Source organism: Vicugna pacos, chromosome 9 (genome assembly GCF_048564905.1).
Source record: "Vicugna pacos chromosome 9, VicPac4, whole genome shotgun sequence".
Classification (NCBI taxonomy): domain Eukaryota; kingdom Metazoa; phylum Chordata; class Mammalia; order Artiodactyla; family Camelidae; genus Vicugna; species Vicugna pacos.
Window position 1 is genome coordinate 66126609 of NC_132995.1, and position 15919 is coordinate 66142527.

Genomic DNA, 15919 nt, shown 5'->3' on the forward strand with positions numbered 1-15919 from the left:
AATGAATTAACAGCAGAACCAGGAAAAGATATGAAATAAATCTACTAACTTTTCAAGTTGAGTCCTATTTCTATTATACTTTTATTCCTCCCTTCTATTATATAACCATATAAAATATATAGAAATCTTGTGTGTAAGTCTGTACAGATATTCTCTTTCTATTTATATGTTAACAGATGTTTAATTTTATCTCTTTATATTGTATCTCTCTTTCCTCTGATAGGAGCACTTCCTTTGTAAAACTTCACCTCCTTTTTCCATGATTATTTGGGGCAGCAATTGTACCCTGTTGTTATGACCACAGAGCTGAGCATATTACACCAGCCTGTTAAATCACTGTCCACGTCCATAGCAAAGAACTTGGCCCATAAATGTACAAATTATATACAACAGACCAAACAGAGATCTTCCTTGGGCACAGACTGAAATAAAGGGAGAACTGTCCATCCCTTTGCCCTTCTCTTCCTTTTAGTGAGGGTAAAGCATTTGGTATCATCCTTTGCTTCATTTTCTGTAATATTTAGGAGGTAAACAAATCCTCTCCTTTCTGAGTAAGTGGAGGATGTGTGATAGTCTGTTGTCTGAAATGTATTTGTCCTCTGAAATCACAGCTGGAGCTTTAGGAAAATGGAACGAAGGAAATATAATGGACCCAAGAGATGTCATATGCATAGGAGTAGGGGTGAGGGCATATTTACATTTCTGTAGTCAAAGTGATACGTTTGAATGAGTTTCCTGAAAGTTGAACAGTCATTGCTAAAGACGATTTGGAGGTCAGCTGTCTTACAATAGCTTCTCACAGTTCCAACTCAAGAAAGCAGTTTTCTGGAGACAGGACTCCAGAAACAAGAGACTGTAGGGTGGACCACTTACGAGAAGTGGGAAAAAATAAGTTAAGCCTGATGCAATCCTCCAAATTAAAGGACTGGGCACTCCAAAGAACTAACAAATGTACTCACCAGTGAGTCAGGGTTCAGATACTTGCCAGAAAGAGGCAGTATGGGTTAGACAGAAAAGCAGTAAACACCAACAGGAAAAAAAAAAGACAACAAAACCAAGTATATGATGCTGTTCAGAGAAGATTATTTAAGATAAAGCAAGGAGCAGACAGCTAATCATCGTGGGTAATACTAGAAAAAAAGGGTATTTTCCCTCTACCTTCTCTCTGCCCCAATAGTAGAAAAGATGCTAGTGGTCTGGGGGACCACGTGGTGCCCAGTATCTTCCTTGAGGATGCTGAAGCTGAAATTTAACCATACGCTGGATAGTAAGGGCACTTAGAAAGATTTTAGTTTTGAGATTCCCATTTCAAAATAAATGGGACAAGGTTTACTCAATGATAGACTATCTTTTTGTAGACAGCACATTTGACATCAAGTCACCTAACTACCTTTTCACTTTTTCTTTTGTTTTTAGAGCAAGTCTGTTTTTCCTCAAATGGTACATCCTCCCTATCCCTACCCCCACGGTAGTAACTGCATTCTAATATATTGATACATGTTATATGGAAAAGAAATACCTTAAGATTTTACTCCCAGCACCTTCATTTGACCAGCTTTTCCGAGACATTCTTAATTGAGAGCTCATGGGATTTGAGTGACTTGCCTCACATTCCAGTGTGATGCGCTCTTGGACAAGGGAGTGGGAATGCATACCTGAGGAAGGGGTGTGGGTGACAGCCTGTCCCTGCTGTTTCCCAAATCTGGATAGTGCCCTGTAGTCTGGCCTCTTCTGCTGGCCTCTTACATCACTAATAGTGACTTTCTCTAAGGGGACGCATTGTTTGTATCTGCAGTTTAGTTTCTGTTAGGGTCATGAATCAGTTAGTGGGATCTGTACACATCTGAGACCTAATTGTAAAAAGAGAGGCAGAGACTAGCTAGTTCTTGGTTAGACTCATTTCTCTATTTTTTTTTGGTACAAATTAGCCTCAATTTTCAGACACCAGTGCAGATAGGTATGACTATGTGACTACGTTTTTTGACAGTGAAATGGGGGAGAAAATCACATACATGATTTAGAAGTTTGGGCCTTCCAAGGTTTCCCACAGAATTCTCTCCTTTCTTTATTCCTCATCTGCTGGCCAGATCCGGCACCCAGCAGAGAACTTGAGGGACCCAGGAGATGGCACAGCCTGAGACAGAGAAGCCGGAGTTGCTGCATCACTTCCGGGAGGCTGCCTAACACAGATACGCACACTGAGTGAGAGACGAATCATGTGTAAAGCCACTGAGAATCTGTTTGTTTGTTTTGCAGTTCTCTACCCTAATCAGAAATGATTTCTATTCCCCCCACCAGTACTCCTGGGCTCCATAAAAATCAAAATATTTTCTGAGCATTTGATTTTAATGCTTAGGCACCGTGATACTTAAGAACTGTTTCCAAACGTGATTCACAGGGGATGGGTGCTATGAGTCCACCAAGCACCACAAGGGGGCAGAGTTGCGTAATCCCATCAATCAGCCAAAGTCAGTCCACACTGGATTCAATGAACTCTTGTTCCATATCTTCAGATATGCAGTAGATTGGTGCAAAATTTTTGAGAAGGGCATATATTCATTAGAGTACCAGCGCCTCTGCTATTTTCTATCCAAAACTAAGTAACAAAATAGATTCATATAGCAAGTGTATCTAATTACTTAGACTCAGCAGCTCTATTCTGAGCTCTGTTCTGTATTTTACAGATACACATATATCATGGTATATATTTGTGTATTTACAGAGAGAGAATATCGCTGTGTGAGTAATACGCAGACGTCCGTACATATATATTTATATGACATATTTATTGGGGAACTCAGACTTTCCCCAACTTTTGAATACATTTAATTCAAGCCAAATTTAAATGATGTATTTTTTTAATGTATTTCTTAATTAAAAAAATTTGAGGGGTAATTAGGTTTCCTTATTTATTCCTAGAGGAGGTATTGGGGATTGAACCCAGGACTTTGTGTATGTTAAGCATGCATTCCACCACTTGAGCTGTACCCTCCCCCCAAATGATGTATGTTTACACATGTATGTGTTACACCCCGTAAAGGTTTAGAAGGTCTTGGACTGCCCCACCTTTGATGGCGGTTGTTAAAAATGTGCTGACTGGACTTACAGTTTGTATAAAGCTACTACTTAATGCAGATGTACAGGTACAGGTCTCTGAACCACGTCACCATTAGATCAATGACCGGAGTTGCAATACAGCAATCAATGTATATAATAGAAGCTCCAACTCATGTAGACCTAGTTCTCAACTAGGAGCTTTGGTTGACCCCATGGTGGCAACTGCAAAACTGGTAGTTATGGAGAGGTAAATTTAGAAATCAAAAGAGGAGGAAGAGGAGGAGAAAAAAAGAAAAAGGAGGAGGAATTTTCACACAAAGGGAAGAGAGAAAAAAAGGTTTTCTCAACTGTGCTTAGATAATAGCATAAGTGAAGAGAAATGTAATGGGAAATACTACATCAAAATATTAATAAATTTTTCTTTTTCAACTTCCTCCTAACTTTCCCCTTATTAATTAAAACAAGTTTTTGCTTCTGGAAGTATTAATGCAGAAATGCAAAGAGAAAAGAAGGCCAGTGTTCTGTCTACTTAACAGTTTCTTCCAGCTCATTTCTTAGATAATAATTTGAGTGCCAGAGATTTTCTTTACCAAAAAAAAAAGTTTTGAGAATGTAAAGACGAAGACTTGAAGAAGCTGGACAAGACTGGGAAGATGGGTATGTAGTTACTAAAGTGTTGTTTTATATATATTTATATATATAATTAAAGTTTTATATCTATGTAAACTTTTTATATATTTTAATATAAATTTACATATATTTGAGATTGTTCTTCTTTTTTGAGAAAGGCCTGTATCGCTATAAACTTCCCTCTTAGCACTGCCTTTGCTGTGCTCAAATAAACAAGTTAACCCACCACCTAAATCAATTAGAAAAAGAAGAACAAAAAGCCCCAAAAAGCAGCAGAAGGAAGGAAATAATAAAGATCAGAGAGGAATTAAATACAATAGAGATTAACAAGACCATAGAAAAAATCAACCAAACCAAAAGTTGGTTTTTTGAAAAAGTAAATAAAATCAACAAACCTCTGGCCAAACTCACAAAGAAGAAAAAAGAGAGAGCACAAATTAGCAAAATAAGAAAGGAAAATGGAGAAATTACAACAAACAAAATAGAAATACAGAATATCATACGAGAATATTATGAAAAACTATATGGAACCAAACTGGATAACCTAGAGGAGATGGACAAGTTTCTGGAAACATACTGTCCACCAAAACTGAATCAAGAAGAAACTGAACACTTGAACAACCCGATCACTAGAAAGGAAATAGAAATAGCAATTAAAAACCTCCCTACAAATAAAAGTCCAGGACCGGACGGCTTCACCGGGGAATTCTACCAAACATACAAAGAAGAACTCATACCAGTCCCTCTCAAACTCTTCCAGACGATTGAAAAGGAGGGAATACTCCCAAACTCTTTCTATGAAGCCACCATCACCCTGATACCAAAACCAGGCAAAGACACTACAAAAAAAGAGAATTATAGGCCAATATCACTGATGAACATAGACGCCAAAATCCTCACCAAAATTTTAGCAAATAGAATCCAACAACACATAAAAAAGATTATACATCATGACCAAGTGGGGTTCATCCCAGGGACACAAGGCTGGTTCAACATACGCAAATCAATCAATGTAATACATCACATCAACAAGAGAAAGGACAAAAACCACATGATCATCTCAATCGATGCAGAAAAAGCATTTGATAAAATTCAACACCCATTTATGATAAAAACTCTCGCCAAAGTGGGTATAGAGGGAACATATCTCAACATAATAAAAGCTATATATGACAAACCTATAGCCAGCATAGTTCTCAATGGTGAAAAACTCAAAAGCTTCCCACTAAAATCTGGGACAAGACAAGGATGCCCACTATCACCACTCCTATTCAATGTAGTCCTGGAAGTCCTAGCCACAGCAATCAGGCAAGAGAAAGAAATAAAAGGGATCCAAATTGGAAAAGAAGAGGTAAAAGTGTCATTATATGCTGACGACATGTTACTATATATAGAAAACCCTAAATGGTCCACAAAAAAGCTACTAGAGCTGATCGAAGAATTCAGCAAGGTAGCAGGTTACAAAATTAATGTTCAAAAATCAGTTGCCTTTCTTTACACTAACGATAAATCAACAGAAAAAGAAAGTAAAGAAACAATCCCCTTTAAAATAGCACCCAAAGTAATAAAATATCTGGGAATAAATCTAACCAAGGAGGCGAAAGAATTATACACAGAAAACTATAAACCATTGATGAAGGAAATTAAAGAAGACTTTAAAAAATGGAAAGATATTCCATGCTCTTGGATTGGAAGAATCAATATTGTTAAAATGGTCACACTGCCCAAGGCAATCTACAGATTTAATGCAATCCCTATCCAATTACCCAGGACATATTTCACAGAACTAGAACAAATCATAATAAAATTTATATGGAACCATCAAAGACCTAGAATTCCTAAAACATTACTGAAGAGAAAGAAAGAGGCTGGAGGAATAACTCTCCCAGACTTCAGACAATACTATAGAGCTACAGTCATCAAGACAGCATGGTATTGGTACCAAAACAGACATATAGACCAATGGAACAGAATAGAGAGCCCAGAAATGAACCCACAAACTTTTGGTCAACTCATCTTCGACAAAGGAGGCAAGAATATACAATGGAATAAAGACAGTCTCTTCAGCAAATGGTGTTGGGAAAACTGGACAGCAGCATTGTAAAACAATGAAGCTAGAACACTCCCTTACACCATATACAAAAATCAATTGAAAATGGATCAAAGACTTAAACATAAGACAAGATACAATAAACCTCCTAGAGGAAAACATAGGCAGAACATTATCTGACATACATTTCAAAAATTTTCTCCTAGAAGAAATAAAAGCAAGAATAAACAAATGGGACCTAATGAAACTTACAAGCTTCTGCAGAGCAAAGGAAACCAGAAATAAAACAAGAAGAAAACCTACGGAATGGGAGAAAATTTTTGCAAGTGAAACCGACAAAGGCTTGATCTCCAAAATATATAAGCAGCTCATATGACTCAATAAGAAAAAAATAAACAACCCAATCCAAAAATGGGCAGAAGACCTAAACAAGCAATTCTCCAAGGAAGACATACAAATGATCAAAAAGAATATGAAACAGAGAAATGCAAATCAAAACTACAATGAGGTATCACCTCACACCAGTCAGAATGGCCGTCATTCAAAAATCCAAAAATGACAAATGCTGGAGAGGCTGTGGAGAAAGGGGAACCCTCCTACACTGCTGGTGGGAATGCAGTTTGGTGCAGCCACTATGGAAAACAGTGTGGAGATTCCTCAAAAGACTAGGAATAGACTTACCATATGACCCAGGAATCCCACTCCTGGGCTTGTACCCAGAAGGAAATCTACTTCAGGATGACACCTGCACCCCAATGTTCATAGCAGCACTATTTACAATAGCCAAAACATGGAAACAACCTAAATGTCCATCAACAGGTGACTGGATAAAGAAGATGTGGTATATTTATACAATGGAATACTACTCAGCCATAAAAACCGACAACATAACGCCATTTGCAGCAACATGGATGCTCCTAGAGAATGTCATTCTAAGTGAAGTAAGCCAGAAAGAGAAAGAAAAATACCATATGAGATCGCTCATATGTGGAATCTAAAAAACAGAAACAAACAAACAAACAAAAACAAAGCATAAATACAGGACAGAAATGGACTCATGGACAGAGAATACAGACTTGTGGTTACCGGGGGGGGGGCGGGGTAGAGGGTGGGAAGGGACAGACTGGGATTTCAAAATTGTAGAACAGATAAACAAGATTACACTGTATAGCACAGGGAAATATACACAAAATGTTATGATAAATCACAGAGAAAAAAATGTGACAATGAGTGTGTATATGTCCATGTATGACTGAAAAATTGTACTGAACACTGGAATTTGACACAACACTGTAAAATGATTATGAATCAATAAAAATGTAAAAAATAAATTAAAAAAAATTTACATATAAACTATATGTATTTACTATATATTTATATAAAAATTTACATAGATAAAAACTTTAATTCATAGCTCTCATACTTTGTTAAAATAACAGGTGTTAACAGGTGTTATATTTTTAGAGTCTTACTATTAAAAGAACATTGAGCATTTTTTTTTCAGACAAAATTGGAAGAATTTAGAATTCCTTCTCTTTCATTCTTTCTCGAGGATTTCACATTATTTTAAAGCAGTATGATTTGCAAACCTTAAGACAGAATTGCTTGACAATTGCCTGAGTGTTCTTGCTTGTTTCTTCTCTTGCAGGCATCTTTGGTATCAGGGCAGTAACGCCCGTCTTCCCAGTTCTTCCTGCTCATAGGCTTCTCACAGTCCATCAGAACCAATGCTACAATGAAGTCTTGATTGAAAATACAAACTAAGAATGGCCTTGATCCAACCTGACAGCACTGCACATCATGGATACTGTGAGTAGTTAGTGGGAAGTTGAGAACAAAACATGCAAGAAGAGAGACAGCAAAAACCTTTCTTCTGCCCTGTGTTCTGGTACACTTTGTGGGAGAAAGGATTTCCAAGATTGCTACAATCCTAAACCCAACGTAGTCTATTGAGGCAATTTTGAGATTTTTCTATTGATTTCTCTTTATTTCAGGAAATTAAGAGAACATTCTAGGTAACTTCTACACATATTTCCATGTCTTTTCTAGTTTTGGTCAGGAAAAACGTTGTGAAGGAGTTTGAAATGGCAAAAATTTATCAGGTTATCTGATTCTATGGAGATCTGCATCTTTCAAGGTCTTCGAAGTATTTTATAATTTGATACACTGTGGAAAATTAATAATGATGGAAATAATTCTCTTCCTGAGAAATGAAAATTAATTTTGTCCAGTGGGGGTGCATAACTCCCTCTGTCATGTAAAAAAATATTAGTTTTGCAGGTACAAATTCATTTTGGCATACCTCATTGCACATATATGCACATACTTGTTGAATTATTTTTCAATCAGCATATGGCACCTTGCTAGTTCCTCATGCATGAATTAAGTAAGATATCTGACATATATTCATTTTATATTTATGCAAAGGTCATGATTTTTCCCGTTGTAAATTATCTTGCACGAACTCAAGATCTAGAAAAGATCATCGCTGCTGAGGTTGAGGAAGGACTGACCTTAGGAGAGTAAAAATCATACTAATATCTTTAACGTGTCTGACTTTCAATTTAGGGTAGTCTTTCAGAGCTATTCAAGCAGGAAGACTTCTCCAAGAATAGTTGATGAAAAATCCTGAGGCATACATTCAAGTTGGTCTTGTCTTACTTATTAATTTACTTAAAATATGGCATAAATTATTAAATGATTATTTTATGATTAGCAAGCTAATAATAAGTTTAAAACATATGAGAGATCATTTTCAGTAAAAGATCAATGAACAAAGAACACTTGACCTTTTGAAATTACTCATCACATTCCATGATTTGTAATTTTCTCGAGTAATATGCTCTAATCTATTATTACTAACTTGTAATTATATTAAAATGTATTTGAAATCTCCTGAACTGTTCACACAGAGGTGCTATAATGTTTCAGCTTGAAAAAAAGAATCTGTCTTTCTAAAAAGCATCCAATAAACTATTTTAATTGATCGATTTGACAACTAAAAACTTTTTTTCCTGAGTTAACATTCCCGTAGATACAATGCTCAAATCAACAACCTTGTATACATCAGCAAACCAAGCGCTTTCTTCCGAGACAGACGTACCTGTAATCTCTGTATCTACCTCTACATCTATATCTATGTTTTATCTCATTTTATAATACTTTGTACTTTATTATATTGTCTGTCACACTATTGTAATTTGTTCTCAGGTTTGTCTTTCATTACTCTCAGTTACTGTCAACTCTAACAATAAGGATTGTACGTTTTCTTTGTAGTGGGAGTTCTCAGGAGAGTGGTGGCACGAAAGAGGCACTGATTATTTTTGAGGCTGGTTACTTAGGGGACATGGCATTGTTTGTGACAAACCAGTATATTTATTCATAGTTTTCATTTTCTGGATGAAGTGCTAAGGGGGTTAATTCACTGTTCTCTGGAAAATCAGTGCTTCATGTTTGGTTTGGGTTTTACCCTTGGCCTTTACGTTAAAGGAGATCGCATTTCTCTTTGAAGTATCACAGTCCTCGGAGGATATCGTAACATTCAAGTGAACCTTTTTTAGATTGTTACATATCAGGACATTTTTCTTCACATTGACATTAGACTCTGAGCTGTGTACATATAAAAACTGTGTACTAGATCAACTTACTGCATACTAGCAAGTATATATTCAATACAAAAATTGTCAAACTGGTTTCATATATAGAACTACTTAAGAAAGAAACTGAGAGATGTGTGCTTATTTTTTGAGTCTCAGTAGAAGTTCTTGCATGTGCAAGGTCACCAGGTCTGTGGTGACTATTTATTTATTTATTTATTTATTTATTTATTTATTTATTTATTATTACCTTACTAATAGTTACTTCTTTTTATTTTGAAATAGTTTAAGCATATAAAATCATATGGAGAAAAAATAACAAATACTCATTTATACCAAGTAAGTTTCTCAAGCCTTAATAATTTGCTGTATTTGTCTTGGAAACTAGATAGACAGACAGACAGACAGTCAATAGATAGATATAGGATAGAAGCAAATATGCTAATATATTTGTTTTGGCCCATTTTCTCCTTATTTATCACATTCTTTCTTTTTCTTCTTCCAACCCCTTCCATACCTGCCAAATGTTTTCAGTTTCATGAAATTAATGTGTCTTATTCCTGCGTAGATTTTTATTTTTACTATTTACTTATAGGTATGTATATTGTATCATTGTTTACATTTTCAGCTTTGCCAAAGGATATATAAGGAATGATATCATTTATACACTTTTTTTTCCCCTAGTCAGGCTGAATTGGCGATGTATTCATGTTGCTCTGTGTAAGGATATATTATTTATTCATTTTTGCTGAATCTAACACAATTCATTTTTCTGTTTATTGACATTTAAAAGTTTCCTTTTTTTATTCTTACAAGGAATGCTGCAGTGAACATTTGTGGGCATGTCTGTGCATATGTGTGAACTTGTCTCAAAGTCACAGATTGGAGAGTGAAGTTGCTGTGTTAGAGGGTGTGCACATCTTCATCTGTACTGAAGTTACCCTGCAAGGTCTTACTCGCTTCTCTGGCATTTGGTATTTCCCTTGCTGGTTTAGACTGCAGTTTACAGTGAGTAACTTCTTGCTACCTAGTCTTTTACAGCAAATGAAATATTCATGTGATTTCAAGGAAAGTAATCAATACCTTTTTCTCCCTGTAGTATAATTCTGCTGTTTTACTGAATTAAAATTTAGGGCATGACTTATAATTTTGTAATTCTTCTGCTTGATAAATGTAAATTAGTTAGAATGTCAGTAAAAGAAATGTGTGTGTGTGTGTGTGTGTGTGTATTTTTTTGTTACTATTTAGAATATCCAGAAAACAATATGAGGTTTGTTCTTCTAAAATGAAATTTAGAAAAAATGAGTATACATTATATAATATCTTATTTTCTGAATTTTTCTTCAAGTGCTTCTGGATAAACTAATGTAACTTACTGAAATATTCTGTTATCTTTCTTTTTTTTTAATGCAAAGAACATGTAGATCTTAAATGAATCACTACTTTATATAAGGATATTAAAAATGCTCTAATCTGATCTCAGTACTTGAAAAACAAATTTCTCTAACAGATGCTAGAAGTTCTGCTTTTATTTAAAAGGAAACAAAGTTTGGATAATGAGTGAAAAGTAACATGGGCCATAATATCAGCTTAGCCACAAAAGGATTATCATTCTAAAATACATTATTCTACATAAAAGATAGTGATGTCTAATGATAAAATAATATAAAAGAATTAACCTGCCTGTTTTGAGTCAAAACGTAGCATGGTATCAAATAACTTTATAAATACACATTTCTTTTTTCCTGACATTTTTTAAAATAAATGAGATTACTTTGGTCTTTGATGATTCAATTGAGTAATAAATTCAAGGCCTAATTTTGTTGAAAAAACAGTACATCTTTGTATATCTACTAGCAAGTTAATTTTCTCACATTTCTTTTAAGATAGTATGCATATGTAGTTGTCATTTCTCAGTCTTTCCCTCTTTCTCAGAAAAAGATGGTCCTTTTCTCTTCTTCAAGCATAAAAAGGATCCCAACAACTCTGTGATCATAGTTGATTATTCGTTTTGACTCCTCCCCTTGTCTTTCATTGTTTCTATTTTTTTGTCTACCTTTTTAATGCCAATCTAAAATACATGATCAACTTTCTATCCAAAACACACATACACACACATACTTCCACTTCTCCATTTTCCTCAATCTAGCACAATGCATGCACTACTCACAGCACTTGGACGACAGTGCTAACATGGAAGGCACTGATGACCCCTTCGCTGCCAAATCAGTAGACCTACAAGCTGAAATTATATATGACCTCTCTTCAGTACTTACTAGACACAATCAACTTCTCTCTTGGCTTCCATGAGTCTTCTCTAATTACTGACAGTTTTTAATCTCTTTTGGTGGATCTTCCATGTGTGCATCCTAAATATTGGAGATATCTATCTTTCTGCCATTAGATTTTATATTTTCTTCTGCATATTTTCCTAGGCCATATTGTCCCCTAAAATGGCATCAGCTCTTCTATAAATGCTGGTGTCATGGCTGGTCCCAAATCTGTATCTCTGGCCTCAACTATGTCTTAGCAGCATACCCTTATTTTCAAAGCATTTTCCACTTGGATTTTGGTTTAGAGATACATTGCTGAATAATAAACCACTATAACACTGAGTTGCTTGGGTCAAGAAGCATTTTATTTGCTCATAAAACTGCAATTAGGGCTGAAATCAGTTGGGCAGATCTGTTGGTCTTGCCAGGGTCTGCTCCTTTTCATTTAACCAATTGGTTGATTGGCTGGATTCAGTCTGGACTCCAGGATGACTGGACCTTTCTCTTCTATTAGTCTCAGAGACCCTCCTTCTCCATGTGACTTCTTCATGTGGTGTCTTCAGCCAGTTTACCTGCATTTATCACATCATGATTCAGAGTTCCTAAAAGCCGAAGATTCCAGCTTCTCAAGGCTTAGAAATTGAACTGACATGGCATAACTTCTCTATTGTATTCTCTTGATTAAAACAATCACAGGGTATGCCCTGACTCAAGGTTAAGGGCTTAGAGATTGAACTGACATGGCATAACTTCTCTATTGTATTCTCTTGATTAAAACAATCACAGGGTATGTATGCCCTGACTCAAGGTTAAGGGTGTACACACAAGGATGTGCATACTAAGAAGTGGAGTTCATTGGGAGTCAGCAACGTAAAAGACGTCCACAGTCTGCCTTTGCTACCTCTTGTCATAGTGCATAAAATGCACTTACCTTTTTTATTACAAAATCAGGCTCAGATTTAAGATACAGAATCTCTTCATCTGAATCAGGTCTAGATACCAATGAAGTCATCTGGGCACAATTGTTCAGGCGCAACTTTTCAAGTACAGTTCTTTTCTACCAGAAGTTCTTATATATCTTTTCTGTCTTTACCTACCTATAAACTAATGAGATGCTGGCAACATAATAAAGGTGAAGCAGAGATAGAATAATTTAAATAGACAAGTGAATTCTAAAGAAGGGAGTGGATCAGTGGCACCTGGAAATCACTGCTCCATAGCATTGCACATTACCAGTTTCTTCTGGAGGCAGGAAATGCACATCAATTAGTGCCAAGGTTTGTTCCCGGAAGTGGACTTTTTCGGTACTTGGGGATTTCTGAACCAACCTTCTGAGTTATGCTTCCTTTTCCATAAGAAAGAGCTCATGTTTGTGGGTAAGTAACTTTCTCAGTCGGCTTCCTCTTTGTAAAAGGTAGGAAGACAACTGGAGACCCAAAGGTATCTTTTCATTTTCAACTGTCTCCACACTTTTCATCTGAGCAAATGCTTCTGTGAAGACTTTGCATTCGAAAACATTTGGGATTCCCTGTGAATCATTTTGGGGTTCACTCATTAGACAGAAGATCACCCACAGATCTCTTAGGGATAAGCCCCCCTCCACTTTAGGAGTGAAGGTTCATGTAAGACACTGCCCCTGAATCTTTCTGAGGTTGCAGCGAAGGACCTTACGGTTCTGTGTTTGCATTCATCTTAAGTCAGGGTTTGATCTTTGAGACCTGCAGAAGCTTTGGGTTTCCTTTGTCAGCTGCAGAAGGTGAGGATGAAAAGCAGTGTTACTCCCCAGCCCAGACAGTTCTGGTGTAAAATGTTTTCCTCCAGAGTCTGTTTGAAAACTGAGCAGTTTCTTCTTTAATGCATCTATCTCTAAACTTACTTTATTATGCTTGGTAAAGGAAACCATTCACAATTCTGCCTCTTAATCTTAACCAGATAAACAGGTTTACTGAGTACACTGACTGTCTTCCACGTTACTGCAGGTGACAGCTGTTGTCACAGTGTCTTCCTCTACATGTCACAAGTTACACTTTCTCCAGTTTGCGATAAAAGATTCTGCACTGAACTTCCAGCTCTCATCAATGTCTTTATAGCTTATATCCATTCTACCCCTCCACCTTTCATGTCCAAAAACCAGTATTACATGTTTTTGTTTGCTTTTAGCGTCACCCAACTTCTAGATACCAATTTCTGCTTCAGTCAGCTACTGCTACAGAGCAAACCATTCCAAAACTTGGAGGCTTAAAACAATAAGGATCCTTTGTGTCTGTGGGAGAATACAATTCTAGGGTGGCTCACTTATTTACCAGTTGTTGTCTGGTAAATAGATACCCATTGTTGACTGAAAGCTCAGTCTTCAGTCAGAGCCTTGGTTCTCCTCCACATGGCTTTTCCGTGTTGCTGTTAGGTTTCGCACAGCAAGGTAGCTAAATTCCAAGAAGGAGAATCCAGGGTACTTTTTAAGAGAACAAACCCCTATGTGCAAGTGTTTCTCAAGCCTTCACTTGCATCAAGTTTGTTACTGTCCTGTTGTTCAAAGCAATTCATATGAACCAACCCAAATTTAATATCAGAGACCATTACACACTGTTATAAAACTAAAATATGTAGTTTGTTTGTTTTTGGTAACCATGCCCAAAATAACTGTTAGGCACTGCTAAATAACCAAGCTTTTTTAAAGTAAATTTTCTCTTTCCTTTTCAACCACCTGTAGTGCCTTTTTTTCCCCTCAGAGGAAAACTTGTCAATAGCCTCAAAATTATACATTTCTCCCCCCATCCAGTTAGCCATCACAGCTATTGATTGTACCACAGAAATGTCTCTGAACTCTGCCTTGTCCCATAATTTTGTTATTTCAGTCCAGTTATTCTTCTTGAAACAATTCTATATCCTATATTCTGTATATCTTTCCATTTAGATAAAAACTCCATAATATTTATAAAAATCTACTGACTTTTTAGTTGCTGCTCACCATTTTTTTTTAAACTTCTTAGATCAGTTTCTCAGTGGGGTCTGATTTCTTAAAACGTCTGATGAGTCATCAGGGATATTCATTTTAAGAAACATTTCAGGTGGTGCACATGAGCATTAAAACTTGAGGACTGCTTCTTTAGACCATGTCAGGATTTTTTTGCCTTTCCATATACTTTTCTTCTGCTTAGAATAAGCTTAGTCCATTCTACTCCTATCAATTTTTGGATGCAGTCAAAAGACATCATTATCAAATGTTGCCTGACTCATACTTGTAGCTCATACTTCTGTTACGGCACCTAGTATATTTTTATTGACTAATACAATATCAACTATATGATTTTCACATACATTAAATAATTAAAATCCATGCACTCATCATGTGAATTTAAATTACTTTGGGCTTTCATTAACTCAGAGAAATCTTAGAGTGCGTGTTAAGTGCCAGGCGTTGTTCTAGATATTTTGGATACAGGAGTGTGCTAGACAGATGATGAGTCCAGCCTGATAAAATTCATTCTTTTAGGGGCAGCAGGAAAAGAAGTAAGCAAAAAGTTCAATGAATAAGGTAACTTCTGATGTAAGAGTTACTAGTTCTGTGACAGGAATAAAATGGAAATGGGAGGGGCTGTGGTAAATTAAATCTTTCAAGGCGGTCAAGGGAGGCTTCCTGGCAAAGAAAGTATTTAAAATGAGATCTTAAAGACGTGAAAGGTGAGACATAAAAGATCCCAGGTAAAGAGAGTACCAATCATGAAAATCTGAAACTAAAACTGTCTCTTAGTAATTTTAGTGCAGATACTTACTTATTCACAATACTAAAAGATAAATATTAAAAACCTTAGAATATTGAATATTATTGACTAATATTACCTAGAGTATGGATTTTCACCTGCCAGATTGGTAACATCTCAGATTGGCTGGGATTCCAGTTTACTCTAATTATTTTGGTTTTCACTAGAGGTGGTGTGAGGGGAGAAAGGTTGGTAAGATTGGAGTAATGCAATCTAATACCCATTTGCTACGTCTTCTGTATCCCAGGAAGTCCTGTTTTGTTGGGGCACTAATCCTCCACACTAAAAAAAGTTATTTCTCAGTTTTCCATTTCTGTCAGAACAAATTACCACAAACTTAATGGCTTAAAATAGCACACGTTTAGTATCTTACAGTCATGTGGTAGTGTAGGTCTAGTGTAGGTTTCAACAGGCTAAACGCAAAATGCTGGTGCCCAGTAGCCATTTCTAGAGGCTCTAGAGGCAAATCCACTCCCTGGCCTTGCCCAGCTTCTAGATGTCTACCACAGTCCTTGGCACATGACCGCCTCCTTCCAGCTTTAAAGTCAGCAA

At 36.3% G+C, this 15919-nt stretch overlaps 2 long non-coding RNA genes across 5 annotated transcripts in view; one reads left to right on the forward strand and one right to left on the reverse strand.

Annotated features, from left to right (window-relative positions):
• Positions 1–15919, forward strand: part of LOC140698274 (uncharacterized) — a 177516-nt gene that overhangs the window by 101343 nt on the left and 60254 nt on the right. For 3 of the 4 annotated variants that reach the window (XR_012075937.1, XR_012075938.1, XR_012075935.1), the window contains exon 3: positions 7386–7546. This is a non-coding gene — a long non-coding RNA (uncharacterized lncRNA). Of the gene's footprint in view, positions 1–7385; positions 7547–10149; positions 10342–15919 lie in introns of all 4 variants that reach the window. The other variant, XR_012075936.1, reaches the window with a different exon arrangement.
• The window catches only part of LOC140698278 (uncharacterized), a 118821-nt gene that overhangs the window by 817 nt on the left and 102085 nt on the right, over positions 1–15919 (reverse strand). The gene's annotated exons all lie outside the window — the stretch shown is intronic.